Source organism: Symsagittifera roscoffensis, chromosome 3, assembly GCF_963678635.1.
Source record: "Symsagittifera roscoffensis chromosome 3, txSymRosc1.1, whole genome shotgun sequence".
Lineage (NCBI taxonomy): Eukaryota > Metazoa > Xenacoelomorpha > Acoela > Convolutidae > Symsagittifera > Symsagittifera roscoffensis.
In genome coordinates, this window is record NC_087064.1 from 2,386,826 (window position 1) to 2,409,823 (window position 22,998).

At 34.1% G+C, this 22,998-nt stretch overlaps 1 protein-coding gene across 3 annotated transcripts in view; it reads left to right on the forward strand.

The window, feature by feature from the left end:
* Positions 1 to 1,753: 1,753 nt before the first annotated feature.
* The window catches only part of LOC134842990 (lysine-specific demethylase 3B-like), a 49,548-nt gene continuing 28,303 nt past the window's right edge, over positions 1,754 to 22,998 (forward strand). Inside the window, exon 1 of one of the 3 annotated variants that reach the window (XM_063859565.1) lies at positions 1,754 to 2,727. The gene's annotated coding sequence lies outside the window, so the exon portion shown is untranslated. Of the gene's footprint in view, positions 2,728 to 17,071; positions 17,324 to 17,826; positions 18,082 to 22,998 lie in introns of those variants that run through there. The other 2 variants (XM_063859567.1, XM_063859568.1) reach the window with 2 other exon arrangements.

A 22,998-nucleotide genomic window follows, 5' to 3' on the forward strand; every position in this document is an offset into this window, starting at 1 on the left:
TAGGTCAATTGGACAATTTTTTCAAAAAATAGCTAGAAAAACAGAAAAATCGAGAAAAAAATTTTAAAAGTTTCAATATAAATTTTTCAATTTAAATTTTTTTGCAGAAGTTTTTTTGTAAAGTTTTTGATTCTAAAATGTAGCTAGAGACTCCACAAAACTATTGCTTAAAATTAAGTTTTTTAAGATTTCAATTAGGCATAATTAAGCTAGTGCACGCCTGCTTGCTCGCTTAATTCGCTCGAAATAAGACAAAAAAACCAAAAAATTTCAAACTGGTTTTTCTCGACACTGGGAAATTTTTTGGAAAATTTTTTATATGGTTTGCATCACGACTGAAAGGGTTTCAATATGATATATCACTAAAACCAGCCCGATGACTATTTGAGGTACCTGATTTTGCGTGGAAAAAACTCAAACAAATCCGAATACATAGTTTTTCTCAATCTTCAATGGTCAAACAACAGTGATACTATCTAAGAAGAGCAGCGGAAAATCAGACGTAAAATTGAACATAATAGCTATCAAAGAGACACAATTAATCCGATTATTAGCTGTTCAAATTGATTCTAAACTTTTTTTCATAGATCATATTGAAAATCAAGAAAAGGGGAGTCAGAATTCAGCAAAGTCAGAATTCGCAATAGAAAACTCTAGGCTAATTTACTGCATTTTTTCATAGGGTTGGAGATTCTTAATTAGGTACCATAGGGGGCAGATTGTTAAGTAGATCAGAAAAGAAAGTTTTTCAAAAAATTTTCCACAATAAATTTCAAAAATTTTTGTGAAAAAAGTTTTTGCCTAGTAAGCGCTAAGTTGATTTCATTTTAAAAAAATTAAGTTTTCTGAGCCTAAAATATTCAAATAACCAAAGTTATTTGATGGCTTTTCTTTTTGAAATTAGACTGAAACTCAAAAATGAATTCAAGAAATTCAGTTTGCCCTCAAATCAATTTTTGAAAAAACAATATTTTATCTCCTCATACTTGAACGCGACCCTGTGTAGGTCATTCTATGTTTAATGCTATGGGACGCTCAAGTAGTCGACCTATAAACAGGCCATTTTACTGTCTGTTTGATCTGTTTCGTTATTTTTGAAAGCTTTAAAGATATATAATCAGTAAATAACTACCTCAATTTTCAATTCACTGATCTGTTCCCGGTCATTTTTCCTCAGAACATTTTTGATGGCCTGAAATGACCATCTTTGACGCGTGAGATGGTATCAAAACATCAGAAAGCGATTTTTCTTTTCAATCTTCTCTTTAATTAATTCACAACAGGGACGTGAATTTGATAGTTATTTCACATTTTCCAAACATCTTAACGGGCCACCAACCTTTTATATCAACAAATTAACCCAAAACTAAGGAAATGACCGTGGAAATTAGAAAAAATCCCCCAGAGCTGAAAGTTCAATTTGGGGAAAAGAAAAAAAGGTATTCTTGCTTGTCGATTGAAAAGAGCACGCGCCACAAGAGAATAAAAGACAAATGCACGGCCGTATTTTCCTCTTAGCTAAAAAAGGAACTAGGATAGATTTTTTATTTCCATTTAAGCTTATTCAGTAAAAGTAGTTGATGCTTTGAGCCGATATGTCAAAACGCAGAAAAGCATCAATAGAGAATAATGTCGTCTCAAAATAATATGGTATTTTCGTTTTATTCCAAGCTCGAAACTTCGATAATTAAAATTTTGTGATCTGCTGCCAATTGTGTACCAATTTCATTGAGTTTTTTTGAACCCTTCTGTCAAAAAATTGGCCGATTGTTTTTCTGTCAAGCTGGCGAGATTTTTTTTTGGTTCTAGTGTGAACGGTGTACTATGGTTAGGCTTTTCTGTCAGTAGGTTCGTTGCACGCTGGTAGGAAATGTCCTGCTATTTTTCTCTTTTGCTGTCACTGAACTTTTTAGAGGTCAATCAGATTTAAAAAGTGTTCCGTTTTTAAATACGGACGGGATCTAATTTTTAATTCCAGTGCTGAAAAAAATCCGTTTTGATATTTATGGTTTTTTCATTGGATCTTTTTTTCATAGAATGCAGAAAAATACCAATGTATATATACCGAAAAAAAATTTACCGGCGGTCATTTTGTGAGGAAAAAATTCATAATACTGCTTGTTTTATTTATTTATCTAGTCTGTAAGACTAAGTAATTTTTTTGTCCTGCCAGATAATTTTATTCACGCACTTTTATTCAGTCAATGACCTGTACACGGAATTACATAATACAATATTAGTTCTTACGCAATAGGCGACGTAATTTACTCAGTCTCAGCCTGCAAGTCAGACTACAATACATTTGCTGCGTCACTTAGCACGTTTTACTATTTTATCAATAATTCGAAATAAACAAACGTGCGTAAAAAATCGAGTTTTTAATGAGTTATCTGACTTATTTTAGAAACAACACGTTTTATGTCATTTTTCAGATTAAAAGTTTTTTGGCCTTTAATTTTCTGTGCTGAGTGACTCATTTTTTGTTTTTCAAAAACTTGTCATCGCAAATAAAACTTCAGTCAATAAAGCAAGTTATATTTTTAATGACTGTTCTTCAATTTTGTTTTTACTGCTGTTCCAAAAGTTTGTTAACCTCATTCTGTACGCCTATTCATCTTCGATTAAGTTTCGGCTCTGTTCGCCAAAATTCACTAGAAGTAAAATTATGATCTCTAAGACACCATAAATTCAGGGACGAAACCAAATCAACTCAACTCTGCGTCCAAGGTAAGTTCCAATTAATTGCTCTTGTATAATTAATTCGAATTTGCCTTTTTGGCATTACAATATGGTTTTTAAAAACCAAACACCGCTTGAAGTTTCTGGAGAAGAAATTTGCTGCGACTTTGAATCTTTTTGGTCTTGTCGAGTTGCCGCCTCTGGCTCTTTTGAACCAGGTTGCCTCAGTTCCAGTTCCCGGGTCGAGGTCTCAGACTCATGTCCAGACTTTGAGGGTCGCGCCGCATCCGAATTTATACCCAAATTGCGCCGAGAGTTTGAGGAGTCTGGAAAGTCTGGACGGTGGCGTGTCACGGAGCCGAATACCCGGATAGCCGAAAAATAATTTTTTTCCCGGATAGCCGAAAAACAAATTCGTTCCCGGATAGCCGAAAAATAAATTCGTTCCCGGATAGTCGAAATTTTGGATCGACTCAACAATTACCCCCCCCCCCTCCTCTAGCCCCTTACCCATTTCCTAATAAGGGGAGGGGGGAGAGATTCGTTACTAGTTACCATAAGAGGAATAGTAAAAGAGATCCTACAAGCTTACTTAAAAACATTGTTTTCTTATTTAGGGCACCTTCTTATTTAGGGCGCCCTTTCTCTACTCCCCCCCCCCCACACACAGACACTTAGTCCCATCATTTTTCCTTACCCTCCTGCCAGTTATCCCCGTCCCCTACCCACGTTTACCCCACCATGCCCCCCCTCCTGGTAAACAATAAAAACTATTAAGGGCCCCCAAACTGAGGGCCCAAATTAAGGGCCCCCAACCGAAATTATAATCGATTATAAGGTTAATGCTGGGGTGGATCTAGGATTTTCTCGAAGGGGGGGGGGTCACAAATGTTTTAAAAAAACAGGCCAAAACGCCGTTTTTGCGATTTTTTGAAAAATTTTGACCAAAAATTGCGCCTGCTCTTCTTTAAAATTTGCATATTTTGAAAAATTTTAGGGTTTGTCGGCCGAAAATGGATATCATAAAACCTACCAAAGAGGGACTTTATGGTTGGCGAGGGGGTCGAATCCCTGCAGAGGTCGGACTTTTGTTGTTAATTAATTCATTGAGAGTAAAAGTATTAGCCAATCAAATCTCTTAAAATTTTTTGGAATTTTGTTAGCTAACAGGCTGCAAAGTTTTGAGGCATTTTTTGACCAATCAAAACTCGTCTCAATTTATTGAAGAGTTTACTGACTTAATTTAATTAAAATGGGAGGTATTTAGTTTTTTCGGCTATCCGGGAATGCGGCTCCGTGGGTACGCACCGTCTGGACATGAGTCGCGCCGTGGTCCGCGAAAGTCTGGACATACGAAAGGATGCTGCTTCCGCTCGCTTTCCAATGACTTCGGAATGCATCTGAGCTGGTCAAAATAAGTACTTTTAAACTTTCTGACCAACCGGCACGTGTTGAGGTCCGCGATTTCTTATGTCAGGATTTTTCCGACAAAATTTTGGTATCCAAATTGGATCTGGATCCGGATGTGGCTTTTAAGGTCTGGATTTAGTCCAGGGGCTTCGACCCAGGGGTCAATCTTCAGAACATATAAAATATCAAAATTTTTAATTACTGAAGTTTTTCAGCACACTGTCAAAAGTTTATCGTCGGATGAAGCCCCCTCCCCCCGAATGACGAAATGTTATGGCCAAATTACTTGCCAGTTTCGTGATACGCTTTTTATTTACCTAGCACTGATTTTCGTATTCTCAATTCGCGGAAAAGGGTAATGACCTAGCACTGATTTTCGTATTCTCAGTTCTAGTTTCGATCCCCCTCAACATTCATTCAATAAATAATGGTATAAAAAAACAAACGAAGCTAAGCATAAAATTCCTCGCGTTTTTTAGAAAGTCGGAACATTAACTAGCATCTTCTATCCCTAATATAACCGAATTGTGTCTTAAATAGAAGTAAATTTTATCTGTCAGTTTTCTACCTAATTTTTCTGCAGTCAAGAGAGTTGAAATGTGTCTTCTAAAATTTCAGAATATGACTCTCTGACTAAAGATCATTGAATCAAAATTATATTTTCCTACGACGTTGAACGCATCAATTCAATTGTTGTTCCGACCATTGAAAATGGGAGGGAGCTTTGTATTCTGGTGTGTTTTAGTTTTTTTTTCTCTTTTTTTCACGCAAAATCTGGTAAAACAAATAATCATCCGGACTGGATTAAATGATATGTCATATTAAAACCCTTTCAGTCGTGATTTGAATCATAATTTCCGAAACAAGTCACAGTGTCGAGAAAAACTGGTCTCAAGTTTTTGGTTTTTATCTAATTTTGAGCGAGCAAAGGACCGAGCAGGTTTGTTTATGTTTAATTTAAGCCGTTTACAATAAATTAATTATGCTTAATTTTAGTTTTACTCGAGTAAAGTTAGTTTTTGAAGTTTTGGAGTTTTTTAACGTCATTTTGAGAATCAAGTTTAAAAAAATCTGCAAAAAAATTGAAAAAAAATGTGACTTTATTTGATTTTTTCTACGTTTTTTTTGTTTCTGCCACAATTTTCTTCAACATTTTTGGCCGATTTAACTATTTTACTATGGCTGTTGAGAGTGCTTTATTTCAAGTTTTCTGATCAGATCCTTTAAACACACCACGCAGAAATAACGACACTAATTTGAAAAAAAAAGTTTTTTTTTGCGTGGGTTTCTTAAAGACTATGGTCAAAACATTCTGGGGTGCTTGCACAAGAACCGGCTATCCAAGTATTTATTATATTTTTGTTTTTTCTTTGTTTCTGGCTTTTTCATGACTTTTTTTTCTAAAGTATTAATTTTTTTGTATCCCGGGTCGTTTCATGTATCAACTCTGATCCACGATGATTGACCCTAGTCGGCTTATGTATCAACTCTGACCGACTCAAGTATTGACCTGGTCGACTCATGTATTGACGCTGGTCGTTTTGGATTGTTCATGAAAACAAAAACATAATTTTCTTGAACAATCTAAAAAACTGAATAAGGAAACAAGGATTTTGGTGGTATCATAAACCTGCTAAAAGGAGACTATTGTCTGTTTGCAGCTTATAAAGCTGCATTTGTTTTGTTTCCGAAACAGAAACAAATGAAAAAAAATCACATGAAAATCAATTGAATTTTGATTATCTGAACAAATCAAATTAATGAAACAAAAAAGCCTTGAGCAAAAAAAACCAAATAAAGTTTTAATGTTTGTTTTTAAAAGATTTTGACTCTGCTCTAATATCATTGAAAGAAAATTTAAGCCTGAATAAGGAAACAAGGATTTTGGTGGTATCATAAACCTGCTAAAAGGAGACTATTGTCTGTTTGCAGCTTATAAAGCTGCATTTGTTTTGTTTCCGAAACAGAAACAAATGAAAAAAAATCACATGAAAATCAATTGAATTTTGATTATCTGAACAAATCAAATTAATGAAACAAAAAAGCCTTGAGCAAAAAAAACCAAATAAAGTTTTGATGTTTGTTTTTAAAAGATTTTGACTCTGCTCTAATATCATTGAAAGAAAATTTAAGCCTCGAAAATGGGAGGGAGCTTTGTATTCTGGTGTGTTTTAGTTTTTTTTTCTCTTTTTTTCACGCAAAATCTGGTAAAACAAATAATCATCCGGACTGGATTAAATGATATGTCATATTAAAACCCTTTCAGTCGTGATTTGAATCATAATTTCCGAAACAAGTCACAGTGTCGAGAAAAACTGGTCTCAAGTTTTTGGTTTTTATCTAATTTTGAGCGAGCAAAGGACCGAGCAGGTTTGTTTATGTTTAATTTAAGCCGTTTACAATAAATTAATTATGCTTAATTTTAGTTTTACTCGAGTAAAGTTAGTTTTTGAAGTTTTGGAGTTTTTTAACGTCATTTTGAGAATCAAGTTTAAAAAAATCTGCAAAAAAATTGAAAAAAAATGTGACTTTATTTGATTTTTTCTACGTTTTTTTTGTTTCTGCCACAATTTTCTTCAACATTTTTGGCCGATTTAACTATTTTACTATGGCTGTTGAGAGTGCTTTATTTCAAGTTTTCTGATCAGATCCTTTAATCACACCACGCAGAAATAACGACACTAATTTGAAAAAAAAAGTTTTTTTTTGCGTGGGTTTCTTAAAGACTATGGTCAAAACATTCTGGGGTGCTTGCACAAGAACCGGCTATCCAAGTATTTATTATATTTTTGTTTTTTCTTTGTTTCTGGCTTTTTCATGACTTTTTTTTCTAAAGTATTAATTTTTTTGTATCCCGGGTCGTTTCATGTATCAACTCTGATCCACGATGATTGACCCTAGTCGGCTTATGTATCAACTCTGACCGACTCAAGTATTGACCTGGTCGACTCATGTATTGACGCTGGTCGTTTTATGCGTCGAATCTGATCGACTCTTGTCTCGAGCGAATTTTTGATTGACCTATATAACCTGAGTTGAAAAGCGGACATTCGGTGGACGCATTCGGTCGATCCAAAATTGGAGTACATCAATCGGTGAAAAAGAAAGTTCTGAGGTTTTTGTTGACCTTGAAACTATACGTATAGTTAACACAGCAATTAAGATTCATTCAAATACTCATCGATACGAAAAAAAATAACATAGTAGGCGTTCACTCGCAGTAGGTATATGAACCCAGTAATTGTATCAATTTTTTTAGTGTCATCTTCTCAATTTTATTCAAGCAAGCTTAATTTAGAGCCATACTTGTGAATGGTGGTTCAAAACTGTAATTTTAATTTCATCTCTGCTGTTTTTGTTGGTCTTGATCTAGGTAGATCTATGATTTTCTCGAGGGAGAGGGGATTGCGGATTTTCTAAAATGTTTTGACCAATTTAGTCAACCTGTTTTAACGTCGAAGAAATTGATTTTCCGAGCTCTCGCATATCACTATAAAGACTCTATTTTGACCAAATTTTCTGAGCGGCAGGCAAATTTTTGAGTAAACAGGCCCAGAAAAGTGTTTTTAGGCAGTTTTGGGAAAAAGTTTAAATGTTGCGCTCAGGAATGAAAAATGATGCTCAGTTATAAAATTTTTTGCCTCGTCAGTTTTTGATGAATAAGCACTAATTTTTTAACGCGCCTTAGCAAAACGACAAAAAAAGTCTGTTTTATGATCCCACAAAAACGGCAACTTTGGCACAATTATTTTCAAAATTTTAACAGAAATTTGTCATTTGAGACTTGCTTCTCCAAAAGCTGTCGACCGTGAAGACATATTATGCCTTAGTAGGTTAGTTTTGTTTTTTTTTCTGAAGAAATTCGTTTTTAAACTACCTTCTTTCATTTCCTAAAAATATTCTAGGTCTCCTTTTGAATTCAAAAAGTCTAATTTTATTAGTTCGACCTTTGGCAATATTTTTTTTGGTAAAAATTGTTGAAACAAAATCAAAATTAATGTAAAACTACTGATCAGCAAATTATATTTTTTTCAAGGCAAAAGAGTAACTTTTAAAGTCAGCTGTCTAATATAACACGAGACGCTAAATACCTCCATTTATATTTAACTTAGCGTGTGGATGTATAGCATGAGTAAAAAAATAATAAGCTTTAAAGTGCAGCCGGAACATTCCGGGAAATGCCCTGATTTACGAGCAGTTGTGTTGTTCCAACTTCATAAGAAAGTGCGGAATTTTTAGCTTGGGGTGGTTTTTGATTACTTAATAATGTTTCTGCGATCAAAACAACAGTTTTCAACAATTTTTTTCTAAACCATTACTTCTGCTGGTATAGTTTAGCGTTTTGGGGGTTTGAAAATTGCCAATTTGGGCATGCTCTGGTCTAATTTATGCGCGCTGTGAAGACTTTATTCGAAAACGTGGCGCGAACGATTTTTTCATGGTGCATTCCCCCGCACTACAAAATCGTTTCAAATTGAATTGATGCTAGCTGATAGGTCGTGTTTATTTCGCAGAATCTAGTTTTTCCTAACTTATTTTAAAGCAAAAGTAAAATAAATTAGGAAAAATTGTGATGTTTGTTAACAGTTACAAAAAGTGATGTTTGGTGTTGTCCAAAATGTATGTTTTTTTTCTAAGGCTTATTTTATCTTTCGATGCCGTCTAAGGGGCAGGAGAAACTTGAAAGGTGGCAAAGAAACTGGTAGAAAATAAAAAATTATCGCCAAAAAGCTTTTAAAATTGAGATTTTAAATCCAAATATTGTTCAAACAAGTTATTTTAGTGTAAAAAATTGATTTGGTACGTATCCGCTTAAAATGTGATGATTTTTTTGACTAAGCCACCAGTTGATTGGAGAAAATATATTGTAAAGTGGATGTTTCCGATCAATTTGTGTTACCCCAGAAAAGCCTAGAACGGTTAATTGTGGTATTATAGCATTCTGGTTTCAGTTGTGGTTCAAAGTAAAAAAAAATTTAAAATTCCAATTGAAGACAGGAAAAAACGTCGGAAATTTTCTGCTTTTCAGACATAAAAATTAACGTACAGACTGAAGCTAATTTTTCAGAAATCGGTCGTTCTTACATGATATTTTTCTGTTTTTACTACAAATTATTCATTAAGCTAAGAGTATTTCTACACAGAGCTTAAGTTTATGCTATCTGAACGCGGAGTTACTTTTCTTAGTCCAGTTATTCTTCCGACTTTCGATTAAATTGAGGAATATATATGCCCGGAGTGGTTTTTTTCAAACCACATTTACAAAACTCTGGTCCCCCCGGGGATCGATCTCTTGCTCTGCTTGGGGCCAGACAAGTGTGAACACCAATATAATAACCTGTCATGAGTATGTCTAAAACTGATTATTTTAATATATTGCAATACAAAATCATTCCAAATTGAATTGAGGCAACTAATTAATTTACCAACTCCATATTCACGACTCAAATTGCAACACTTAATTTTTGATATTATCAGCCTAAAATTGATTATTTTACAAATATTTATTTTTCCAAAAATTATTCGAGACCAATTAAAGGGCAGTCTGAACAATCAAGGCTTTGCCCTGATACGAGAAATCTTGTTATTCCCTATGTTCAATCGAAACGATTTTAGAAGCAATTTGCTGAAATTAAGCTAAACAGCTTGTATGCTGATCGACTTCTGATTAATTAAGTAATATTAACTCATGAAATTAAGGGTAAAATTGGGCACATACGATTATTAATTATGGTGTATAATAATTTGCTACCCTAGTTGTTTTAAAATTACCCTGATCCAGTATATGTACTATATTTTCTAGATGTTGAGGTGGGAGAAATCAAAATGTAAGCATACTCCGACTAACTTTTATGGCAATTTTTGGTCAAAACTTTTTGACAAAAATCAGTACATAGGAAAATCGGAAATTCTTCTCATAGAGTTTTCTGATGATTTGGTTAAAAAAGGATCAAAAATTACATTCCGAATTATCTGGAAAACTAAATACAGTGCTGATTTAAATTAACCGGACAAAACGCGTTAAACTTGAAATTTAAAACGCATTTTCTCAAATTGGGTTGAGTTTAGGTGAAAATTTATGAGGACAAACTTGCTTAAAATTTTAGCAGAATTAATATGGTGTAATTTATTTTGCGAAATTCGGACCCGAAATTTTACCCCAAAAATGGGTCATTTTGGTTTTTCTTAGTTAATCAAAAATTACGCCAAAAATACTCGGACGATCACAGACATAATTATATCAAAGTGAGCCCCTTACGTAGCCCAACAAACTTTTAAAAGGGCATAACCTCCAAAAAATGGTATAAAATATTTTATTTTTGTTTGATAGACAAAAAAGGTCGTTTTTACTATATAAAATACCAACTTTTTATTTAAAAACAATTTTTAAACAATTTGCATTTTTTTTTGAGAAAATACCCTTGTTAAAGTTTGTTGGGCTACGTAAGGGGCTCACTTTGATATAATTATGTCTGTGATCGTCCGAGTATTTTTGGCGTAATTTTTGATTAACTAAGAAAAACCAAAATGACCCATTTTTGGGGCAAAATTTCGGGCCCGAATTTCGCAAAATAAATTACACCATATTAATTCTGCCAAAATTTTAAGCAAGTTTGTCCTCATAAATTTTCACCTAAACTCAACCCAATTTGAGAAAATGCGTTTTAAATTTCAAGTTTAACGCGTTTTGTCCGGTTAATTTAAATCAGCACTGTATTCGAGTTTCTTGTTCATTAGAACAATATCAACCGGTTTAAACCCAGGTATTTTTTTTACTATTCCGACCCTGACATTTATGGATTCGTTTTTTTTCGACTATACCATGAATAGTTTTTTGATTTAATTTCTACCCGCGGCGAACTTTTTTCTGACAAATGTGCTCGAACCCAGAATCTTTTTCCGACAAATCGGCTGATGTCATGAATCAATTTTCGACTTGCCTATGCCAAGTTATTTTTGTCACCATGATGTGGAAAAAAGGTTCTTTTGTAAGCTTGATACACTTTCTATGCTAGCAGTCACAAAAATCACTTAATCAAGTAAATTTTATTGAGCTTTCAGCTTGGCGTGGTTTTTTTATTCAGTCAAATTTCGACGATCGAAAAATAATTTTTACCAACAAATAGTTATATGCTCTTGAAGATATCGACTCCCTGAGTTCAAATTAAAAAAAGGGAGTTTGAAATTTCCATTTTTGGGAGTTTGAAAGTTCCAGTTTGGCCATGCTCTGGACTAATTTATGCGCTGTTAAGATTTTTCATGATGCTGAAAATTTAACGAAATTTATTTAAGCGTGACGAGTTTTCCCGCACAACAAATTTTCCAAATTGATTTGAGGCAAGCTATTAGGTCCTATTAGTTTCGTAATAATCAATATTTCACACACTGATATTGTTCAAAATTTATGATTTCTTAACTTTTTTTCTAGCAACGGCTATTTGATGTCGATGAAGGGGCAGTCGGAATAATACGGGTTTGCCCTGATACGAGCAGTCTTGTTTGCATATATTTAAACCAAAATTTTTATTACGGATTGGTCAGATTTACGAATAAACTACAATTAACAGGTCATTGATGTCATTACAATACCAATTTTACTTTGCTTAAACGTTTTTTTTTGTTCTGCACAGAGCCAATAAAAGAAATTACCTCGCTTCGACCTAAATGGCCTGTTTTTTGGTTTGAATTAGTTTTTAGAAAGGATGGCATTTGTTTGCTTAAAACAGCCGATTTTCTTCATTCGTCTGGAAACAAACAAAAAAAAAGTAAAATATAATTTAATTTTTTTTAATATGAGTTTTTTTTTGCTACATTTAGTTCAAACATCAAATCAGAAAGTGGACGGCCAAGTCCAATTTGGCTAGTAATTAGGTTGATTTTCGATGCTCATAGGCAAATCAAACGCTCATTTTACTTGCGCACTTTTTTACATCTAATTACTTCATTATTCATTTTTATGTTGCAAGGTAAGCTGACTTTGAGTTTTTTGTGTAAAATTCAGTTCTTTCTTTTCAATTTTTTAGTCTTGCTCATGGTCAAATGGATTAAACACTCTTCAGAGGAGTGAAAATCTTTCTGATTGGCCATTTAAAAAGTGTCCGAAATTGGATTGTTGAGCGTTTTAGCTATTGCTTTTGAAATTAGAATACGTTTTTGAATGTTAATCATACTGTTTTAATGCTTCATTAGTAATTTTTTGCTCGATGCAAGAACATTTTACTTCCGCTAACTTTTCAGTAGTTTTCCGAAATGCACCCGAATCTTCCTCAAGTTACCTCAACTTTTTAAAGTACGATTTTACACTCAGTATTTAAGACGACGCTACACGCAAACTCTCCAATTGTTGTTCTCAGAATTAAAAACCAATTAAATTCGAACAACTCATATGAATGGTTAAACACTCATTTGTCGTCTCAATCTCTTGTCGTCATTATGCCTTGTCGTCTTAATGGCCCTTAGTTCCCTAGCACCCTGAAGTTAAATTAACCTTAATTATTACTGACTTCGCCACTTAGCAGATATCGCGACGTTTCTCCGTATTCAAGCAATTCGTACCTAAAAGCTTTCTGAAAAGTTTCATCGACATTTTTTTTGCACGGGAATTTCAAATAATTTTGAGTTACTTTTAATTAAGTTAGTTCGAATCAATAAGTAATTGGGTTTCACGTTTTTGTGTTTTCATAATGAGTATATTCAGAGCATAAACGTTCCTTGTTTGAAATCATTAAGCATAAAATTGTCTGAAACGCATAAAGTTGTTTTCTTTTCAAATTTGCTGAGTTATTTCTATCGCTTCAATTTAAAAAAAAGTTTTTTGACACAGTTGTTTTTTTCTCTGACAAATATCAAGGTTTGGAATTAATTTGGATCTATTTTACAATTGCCCCACCTTTTTTTAAGAAAGTGGGGGGGGGGAATTGTTAAGTAGATTAAAATAACGCATTTTCGACCAATCAGAATGCAGCAAAATTAAAATTCTCAATAGAAAGTTCAGTGCTAATTTACTGCTTTTATTAATAGGGGTGGCAATTTTTAAGTAGATATCAAAGGGAGGGCGATTGTTAAGCAGATCCATTAAATTCACGTAAATTATTTTAAAAATCTAAAAACTTCAAGAAGGTCTTGTAGCTTCCATTTCTTCAAAGTAAAATCATTCATCTCAACTTAAGCATCATTTATATTCTATACAATATGTATCATTTCATTTTTGACTACATTGCAGTTTAATTTCATCATCAAGGGCGAATGAAGCATTGAAAGAAGGTTTTAATTAATCGAAGCACGTCGATTAAAAAAGTCATTTTTTTCTTTGGACCAATTTTTGCGACAGAAGTAATAGTTTTGGCAGAATATTTATGTCTGAGTAACGAGAAAAACTGATTTGAATTTTTTTTGTTGCGAGCAGGCTAACAACAGCTCATTCATGCTCAATTTAGGCCGTGAAAACTTTGTTTTCCTCGAGTAAGCTAGTTTTTGGAATTTGTTTGCTTAATTGGCAAGACTGTAAAAGAGCCTAGACAAAACAAAAACGCCTCAACGAGCCTCCGAACCCACAAATCTAACAAACAACAGAGAAAACTAAGAGAAACATACTGAAGCTAATGCTAAGAGATCCACAATGTTTTCTCCTCTGCGAAACAGAAGAGGCAACCAAAACAGCTAAATCATCAGCAGTATTTCGCCCAGACGGGCTTTGCACGGTAGACCTCAAGCATTTGGGACTAACTGCCAGAAATTTTTGAATACATACTTTTAACTTGTCCTCAATTTTTAATAAAATACCCGAATAATAGACGAACACAAATGTAGTCCCCCTACCAACACCATTTTAGGCTCTATTTGAAGCCCAGCAGTGAAAAGTATGGAATTTTTAATCGATCCTTCTCTTTCAAAGAATCTCCCTAAACCTGACCATCAGCATGTTTTTCCCCCTTCACTTCAACTCGTGAATTTTTATCAGCAACGGACTTAATCAAAAACGACCACCCGAAACAACTACGCGGGCCACGTAAGATTTATCCAAAGCATGTGATATGGTGCTGCATTCAATACTACAGGAACTTATTCGTGACACCACTGTACCAGATAGATTAATTAAGTTAACTGATCGCTTGCAAATTAACTGAGCGGCAGGCAAGCCAAAACCCATTTTAGGAGAGCTTTTAAGAAATCCAGGATCTTACGTTCGGGCGTCCCTCGAGGTTCTGTCCGCTCGCTTACTTTTTCAATTTTTCGCGCATGATGCACCCCTTTTCCCTCCAGAAGTCAAACTTCAGTCGTATGCCGATAATTTTTCTTGTTTCGTCCAATCATGCAACATAAAACATGCCTCTGTAATTTTAGGTACTTCTCGAAACCCATTACACGATTTTTTTTAAGTAGATTGCTCAATTGTTCCTACAAAAGGCTCTGTAAGTCTTTTTACGTCGCATAATCAAGAATTGAACTCTGACTCCAAGGCCACATTGTGTGAAACACTACTGCCGGCTGTACAACATCTCAAAAATCTTGGTGTCCTTTTGACCTTTCCATTAGTTTTGTCGAACACTGCATACCCACAGCAAGAAACTTTATACGCAAGGTATCGGTCCTGAAAGCGCTGTCTGAACATACTGGGGTCACTCGACTGCCACTTAAAAAACTTTAATCAAGCCAATTATGGACTGCGCCTGTCCCTTGGTCTCACACTGCAAGTGATACATCCATAAGTAAAATGCAAAAAATATAAAATGCAGCTCTGCGGATAGTGACTAGGTGTAGAAAGATGAGCCCCGTTGACCAACTACATTTAGAATGAAAACTACTTAATGTCCCAAATCACCACAAGCTATTTGCCTCCCAATTCGTCCTCTGCGTGACAATAAGCCCCTCCGTGTTCACCATACTCACGCCCGACAGCCGTACCATCAACGTGTGAATATCTTAAACTTATTCTAAAGAGGAAGTTGAAAAAATATTATAAGAAGCAAATAAGTGTGACTCTTTTAACAATTTTAACGGCCTAAAAAGAGTGTTCATACACAGCAACTGAGTGCTGAAAGCCGTAGTTGAAGCTTCTTCGCCCAAAGTTTTCCCTTTAAGACCCCCCAGAAGATTCAAAAATTGAACAAACCCTCTAACACTTGACTAGGCGCACCTTCGTCCAAATAAAATCAGGATACAGCCCATTCATAAACATTTACATGAGTAGGATAGACCCCCTGCCCTGCTCACCACAATGCGTTTCACCCATTTAATTGTACCCAAAATAGAACAAACCTGACCGAATAAACTTGTGGCTTCGGCCGACAGAGGTTGCAACGTTCCTTGAACTTGGCGAGAGCATGCCGGACGCACCTCAAACAACGGGCTGATATCAGTAAAATCATCCTTGCTTGATTTATGGTTAAAACATCCTGAGCGTGAATATTTGGGACTGTCTCAAGGAGACGAATAAAATGTAACCTTCGAAGTTATAGTGTCTGCAAAAGTTATAGCGTCTTGCACGCTTTGAGAGATTATATTTTGAGCATGAAAATTGTACAATCGTGCTCGGCAACGGGTGTGGTATCTGTTAAGTGTTCATACCATGTCCTCCGTAGAACAAGATTCTATTTTTATGACAAGCCACCAATCGCGCAAAATTAGCCGCAAAATAAATCAAAATGGGGCCCAAAATATGTTAAGCTCATTGTTGCGGGCGAATTATTGAGTTGTTTTGTTGAGGTTAAGATTTAACCACAAAATTTACAATTTCAATGTCATTGCTTGTTAGTCACTATTTGAAAGCCCAAAATGATTACTTCTTTAATTCCTTCCTGGCTTTCGAATAAATAAAACCTGTTTTCTTTATTCCCCCTCAGCAGACCGTCTTCTAATTCCTCCTTTTAGAATAGCTCTCGGCTGACTTTGCTCTTTCCTCGCTTCGTTTAATGACTTCTCTGTGTGTAGGGTGCGTCACCATTTGAATTGACCGTCAAGCAGACGTGCCAATGAGCCGAAAAACGAAATTTACCCATTGTACACCTAACTAACACGATAGACTAACACGATAGCTGGGCCCCTAAATTAAACATGCGTCCGTGAAGATAATTTTCTGGGCCTGTGATGTTTTGGAAGCCAAGTTTGTATTTTGATAGTGGCAGTTTTAACTTTTTTTTAAATCTGAAAAACAATTTTAATGACTTATTTTTTTACAACTATAAATGTGTGTAGAAACTTATGCTCCGTAGTTTTTAGTCAGGTATGATTGGTATGGTATGTTTCGAGTATGCTAAAAGCAATTTCCCTTCATGTGATCCAAATTTTTTCACAGGCAGCAGGGAACAAATTTATTACCAGGAAAGTAATTCCAGCCCGGCTAGTCGCTTCCGCTTCGACCAGCACTCATTTCGAAATGTGACCTCCAAACTTATATTTCTGATATTTCCCTCTTTTTGGTTCAGTCCGATTAAATTGCTAAAACTGGGACATATTTTGAGGAAAAGATTTATTAGCCTACGTGTCTTATAAACGAATAAGACATTTTATTCAGAAATGGCGCAACTTAGTCTTATAGAAACTTCCAAAAACCTACAAAGCCAGGGAAACGTAATAAGTAGAACAGTTTTTTATCGAGTTTTTTCCCTAAAAATTGAGACATGCATGTAAATATTTAATACATATGATTCTGACACATGTCAAAAGGTTTAAATCTTTCCCAATTCGAATTAGTCTGGAAAACAAAACATAAAAGGATAAACATAAAAGATTATAAAAACCACTGCTTCGCTTTCAAAACTGGTCTGAAATTTGGTAACTGAGGTTTACTTGTAACGTAGGTAATATTATATTTATAACTACCTGGATGATATGAAGTGAACAGAAAATAATACCAGCACGTGATCACTCTGAGCAAAATTTACAATTTTGTCTGGGTAAATTATTTCACAAGGTTATAGCTTTATTGTGTTCCCCTATTCTTTCCCTTCAGTTGTGGTGTATTTTGACTTGGGGGCTGCGGCGGGCGCATTGAACCCTGAACTATAAATAGAATAGCACCATTTTGCAAACAGACCGTTTTGAGTTAACTTGGCTTGTAATCGAAAGCCCTTTCAGATCTCGGTGGATTAGTAATATAATTGGAATCATTTCCCTAATTTTACATTTATAAACAAGCGCCCCTTCCTCTCGCCTTTGGTCTAAATAACAATTTGGTTCAGTCTCTAATAAAAATTCAAGATCAACAAAAACAAAACTGTTGTGAGAGTTACAGGTAAATTTTACCAAGTTTTAGAACCATATAAAACCGCTTTTATCAAATTTTAATCCATATATTTTTATTCAACTTACGTTCAAAAGTCAGGTTTGTCTCTCTTTATAGTTGTTTTAGGCATTAAATGTCTTTATTTCCTACTTTTTTAAGCATTAGAAGAAAAAGAATAAATTAAAAACACTAAATTTTTCATTGAAATTCAAAACATTTGATACTTAGTATTTATGGTTTGTGCCAGACATACATTATCTTGCAGTGGCAAATAGCTCAAGAGTATCGAAATGGTAGTGACATTCATTTTTTATTCAGTAATCCAGATTTTTCCTATTTCAATTGCTTTTTCAATTCTTTTTAACGTCAATTGTAATTCCTCAAATAGTTCGGTTTGAAAGGCAGACGCCGAGCTGAAAAAGGAAAAAAACCTACTCACTTTCCAATCTCAGCTAGAATATTATTGTAATTGTGGCGTCTACTTTTGTCCTCTCGACTCTTAAGCAGATTAATTTTGTTCCTGCTGCCGCCCACAGAAAAGAATTCATCTGAACGTTCTGAACTGATATATCAAATGACAAATTAGACTGCAGTAAAAAGAATCAATTGCAGTTCAATATCAGATCGCTAAAATAAAATTCATGTTTTATTAAAATTATTTGCTACTTTTTGATCTAGTTCTTGAAATAGGATTTATTCTAATTTTACCGCAAATGAATGTTTATTTACAACTGTTTTCTCCGCTGTAAAACTGCTAATTTGTTCAGGTGAGTAGATAAAAAAAACAACCAAAATTTAAGCAATTTCTATGAAAAAAAAACGAACTAAGTGAAGCGCATATTTGTCACATAAATATGCTAGCTAAGCCTTTTTAAACCAGCATACGGTTCCTTAATTATGCCATGTCAATTTTTAAAAACTTGAAGTTTTTTGGGCTCAAAAACCGAAGCGATTACCGATTTTGTACCAAAAAATAACACCACGCAAACTTTTTTGGGCAAATTATTAGAGAGAAATATAATACCAACTGTTTTCTGAGTTTATTTTTTCTCCGTCTAACTTTTGGGGCATCAAAAGATCAGGTGAGTGAAAAGAGAAAGCTGATTTAGTTTCTTTCGCCGATTTAGTCTAAATTTAGACTTCTACCGAAGCACAAGAATGCTGAAAAAATGTTCAGGTGCAACGAAATTCAGCTTAAATTTTTAACGAGCATCACAGAGAAATGAGGACACGCTGTTTTCGATCAAATTGAGGCCTATTATTTATTCCTATTGCTTTGGGAGCCAAAAGGCATACATTTAAGTCTTAGTTGTATTCAAAAAATTGTTCAGAAATGATTTGAAAAACGCCCCAGCACCGAAGCCTAAGAGCAGAGATGAGCCGCGCACGCATTTTTAAAAATACCGGATACCGGATAATTCCGAATAATAAAACTTACCGGATACACAGGATAATAATCGGATACCGGACAAATGCAGAATTGATGAAATAACTGGTCAAATTCGATATACGTGTATGCAACAATAAGTTTATATTGGGTATGATGTCGTTTGTTTTGATACACGTTTTTCCGTATAAACAAGAAGCGACCAATGCGATAGAGCTAAACCAAAGTGAGTTCTGCGAACGTGTTACTGCGCGCCCTGTGAATCCAAGAAGGTGGTTTTAACTCTACCTAAGATGCCAAAAAAATGCTGGTCTTTAACGACGATTCGAAAAAAAACAGTACTGCTCTTTAACGACTATTCGAAATAAAATACTACTGCTCTTTAACGACTATTCGAAATAAAATACTACTGCTCTTTAAGGGCGATTCGAAAAAAACAGTCCTGCTCTTTAACGACTATTCGAAATAAAATACTACTGCTCTTTAACGACTATTCGAAATAAAATACTACTGCTCTTTAAGGACGATTCGAAAAAAAACAGTACTGCTCTTTAACGACTATTCGAAATAAAATACTACTGCTCTTTAACGACTATTCGAAATAAAATACTACTGCTCTTTAAGGACGATTCGAAAAAAAACAGTACCGCTCTTTAACGACTATTCGAGATAAAATACTACTGCTCTTTAACGACTATTCGAAATAAAATACTACTGCTCTTTAAGGACGATTCGAAAAAAACAGTACTGCTCTTTAACGACTATTCGAAATAAAATACTACTGCTCTTTAACGACTATTCGAAATAAAATACTACTGCTCTTTAAGGACGATTCGAAAAAAAACAGTACCGCTCTTTAACGACTATTCGAAATAAAATACTACTGCTCTTTAACGACTATTCGAAAAAAAACTACTACTTTTTAAGGAAGATTCGAAAAAAACAGTACTGCTCTTTAACGAATATTCGAAATAAAATACAACTGCTCTTTAACGACTATTCGAAAAAAAATACTACTACTCTTTAAGGACGATTCGAAAAAAAAGTACTGCTCTTTAACGACTATTCGAAATAAAATACTACTGCTCTTTAACGACTAATCGAAATAAAATACTACTGCTCTTTAAGGACGATTCGAAAAAAAACAGTCCTGCTCTTTAACGACTATTCGAAGTAAAATACTACTGCTCTTTAAGGGCTATTCGAAATAAAATACCACTGCTCTTTAAGGACGATTCGAAAAAAGCAGTACTGCTCTTTAACGACTATTCGAAATAAAATACTACTGTTTTTTAACGAACATTCGAAATAAAATACTACTGATCTTTAAGGACGATTCGAAAAAAAAAACAGTACTGCTCTTTAACGACTATTCGAAATAAAATACTACTGCTCTTTAACGACTATTCGAAATAAAATACTACTGCTCTTTAAGGAAGATTCGAAAAAAACAGTACTGCTCTTTAACGACTATTCGAAATGAAATACTACTGCTCTTTAACGACTATTCGAAATAAAATACTACTGCTCTTTAAGGACGATTCGAAAAAAACAGTACCGCTCTTTAACGACTATTCGAAATAAAATACTACTGCTCTTTAACGACTATTCGAAATAAAGTACTACTGATCTTTAAGGACGATTCGAAAAAAAAACAGTATTGCCCTTTAACGACTATTCGAAATAAAATACTACTGCTCTTTAAGGGCTATTCGAAATAAAATACCACTGCTCTTTAAGGACGATTCGAAAAAAGCAGTACTGCTCTTTAACGACTATTCAAAATAAAATACTACTGTTTTTTAACGAACATTCGAAATAAAATACTACTGATCTTTAAGGACGATTCGAAAAAAAACAGTAGTGCTCTTTAACGACTATTCGAAATAAAATACTACTGCTCTTAAACGACTATTCGAAATAAAATACTACTGCTCTTTAAGGAAGATTCGAAAAAAACAGTACTGCTCTTTAACGACTATTCGAAATGAAATACTACTGCTCTTTAACGACTATTCGAAATAAAATACTACTGCTCTTTAAGGACGATTCGAAAAAAACAGTACCGCTCTTTAACGACTATTCGAAATAAAATACTACTGCTCTTTAACGACTATTCGAAATAAAATACTACTGCTCTTTAAGGACGATTCGAAAAAAAACAGTACTGCTCTTTAATGACTATTCGAAATAAAATACTACTGCTCTTTAACGACTATTCGAAATAAAGTACTACTGCTCTTTAAGGACGATTCGAAAAAAACAGTATTGCCCTTTAACGACTATTCGAAATAAAATACTACTGCTCTTTAAGGGCTATTCGAAATAAAATACCACTGCTCTTTAAGGACGATTCGAAAAAAGCAGTACTGCTCTTTAACGACTATTCGAAATAAAATACTGCTGTTTTTTAACGAACATTCGAAATAAAATACTACTGATCTTTAAGGACGATTCGAAAAAAAACAGTACTGCTCTTTAACGACTATTCGAAATAAAATACTACTGCTCTTTAACGACTATTCGAAATAAAATACTACTGCTCTTTAAGGAAGATTCGAAAAAAACAGTACTGCTCTTTAACGACTATTCGAAATGAAATACTACTGCTCTTTAACGACTATTCGAAATAAAATTCTTTAAGTACGATTCGAAAAAAACAGTACTGCTCTTTAACGACTATTCGAAATAAAATACTACTGCTCTTTAACGACTATTCGAAATAAAATACTACTGCTCTTTAAGGAAGATTCGAAAAAAACAGTACTGCTCTTTAACGACTATTCGAAATAAAATACTACTGCTCTTTAACGACTATTCGAAATAAAATACTACTGCTCTTTAAGGACGATTCGAAAAAAACAGTACGGCTCTTTAACGACTATTCGAAATAAAATACTACTGCTCTTTAACGACTATTCGAAAAAAATACTACTGCTCTTTAAGGACGTTTCGAAAAAAACAATACTGCTCTTTAACGACTATTCGAAATAAAATACTACTGCTCTTTAACGACTATTCGAAATAAAATAATACTGCTCTTTAAAGACGATTCGAAAAAAAAACAGTCCTGCTCTTGAAAGACTATTCAAAATAAAATACTACTGCTCTTTAACGACTATTCGAAATAAAAAACTACTGCTCTTTAACGACTATTCGAAATAAAGTACTACTGCTCTTTAAGGACGATTCGAAAAAAACAGTATTGCCCTTTAACGACTATTCGAAATAAAATACTACTGCTCTTTAACGACTATTCGAAATAAAATACTACTGCTCTTTAACGACTATTCGAAATAAAGTACTACTGCTCTTTAAGGACGATTCGAAAAAAACAGTATTGCCCTTTAACGACTATTCGAAATAAAATACTACTGCTCTTTAACGACTATTCGAAATAAAATACTACTGCTCTTTAAGGACGATTCGAAAAAAACAGTACGGCTCTTTAACGACTATTCGAAATAAAATACTACTGCTCTTTAACGACTATTCGAAAAAAAATACTACTGCTCTTTAAGGACGTTTCGAAAAAAACAATACTGCTCTTTAACGACTATTCGAAATAAAATACTACTGCTCTTTAACGACTATTCGAAATAAAATAATACTGCTCTTTAAAGACGATTCGAAAAAAAAACAGTCCTGCTCTTGAACGACTATTCAAAATAAAATACTACTGCTCTTTAACGACTATTCGAAATAAAAAACTACTGCTCTTTAACGACTATTCGAAATAAAATACTACTGCTCTTTAAGGACGATTCGAAAAAAACAGTACCGCTCTTTAACGACTATTCGAAATAAAATACTACTGCTCTTTAACGACTATTCGAAAAAAAATACTACTACTCTTTAAGGACGATTCGAAAAAAACAGTACTGCTCTTTAACGACTATTCGAAATAAAATACTACTGCTCTTTAACGACTATTCGAAATAAAATACTACTGCTCTTTAACGGCTATTCGAAATAAAATACTACTGCTCTTTAAGGACGATTCGAAAAAAACAGTACTGCTCTTTAACGACTATTCAAAATAAAATACTACTGCTCTTTAACGACTATTCGAAATAAAATACTCCTGCTCTTTAACGACTATTCGAAATAAAATACTACTGCTCTTTAAGGACGATTCGAAAAAAACAGTACCGGTCTTTAACGACTATTCGAAATAAAATACTACTGCTCTTTAACGACTATTCGAAAAAAATACTACTACTCTTTAAGGACGATTCGAAAAAAACAGTACTGCTCTTTCACGACTATTGGAAATAAAATACTACTGCTCTTTAAC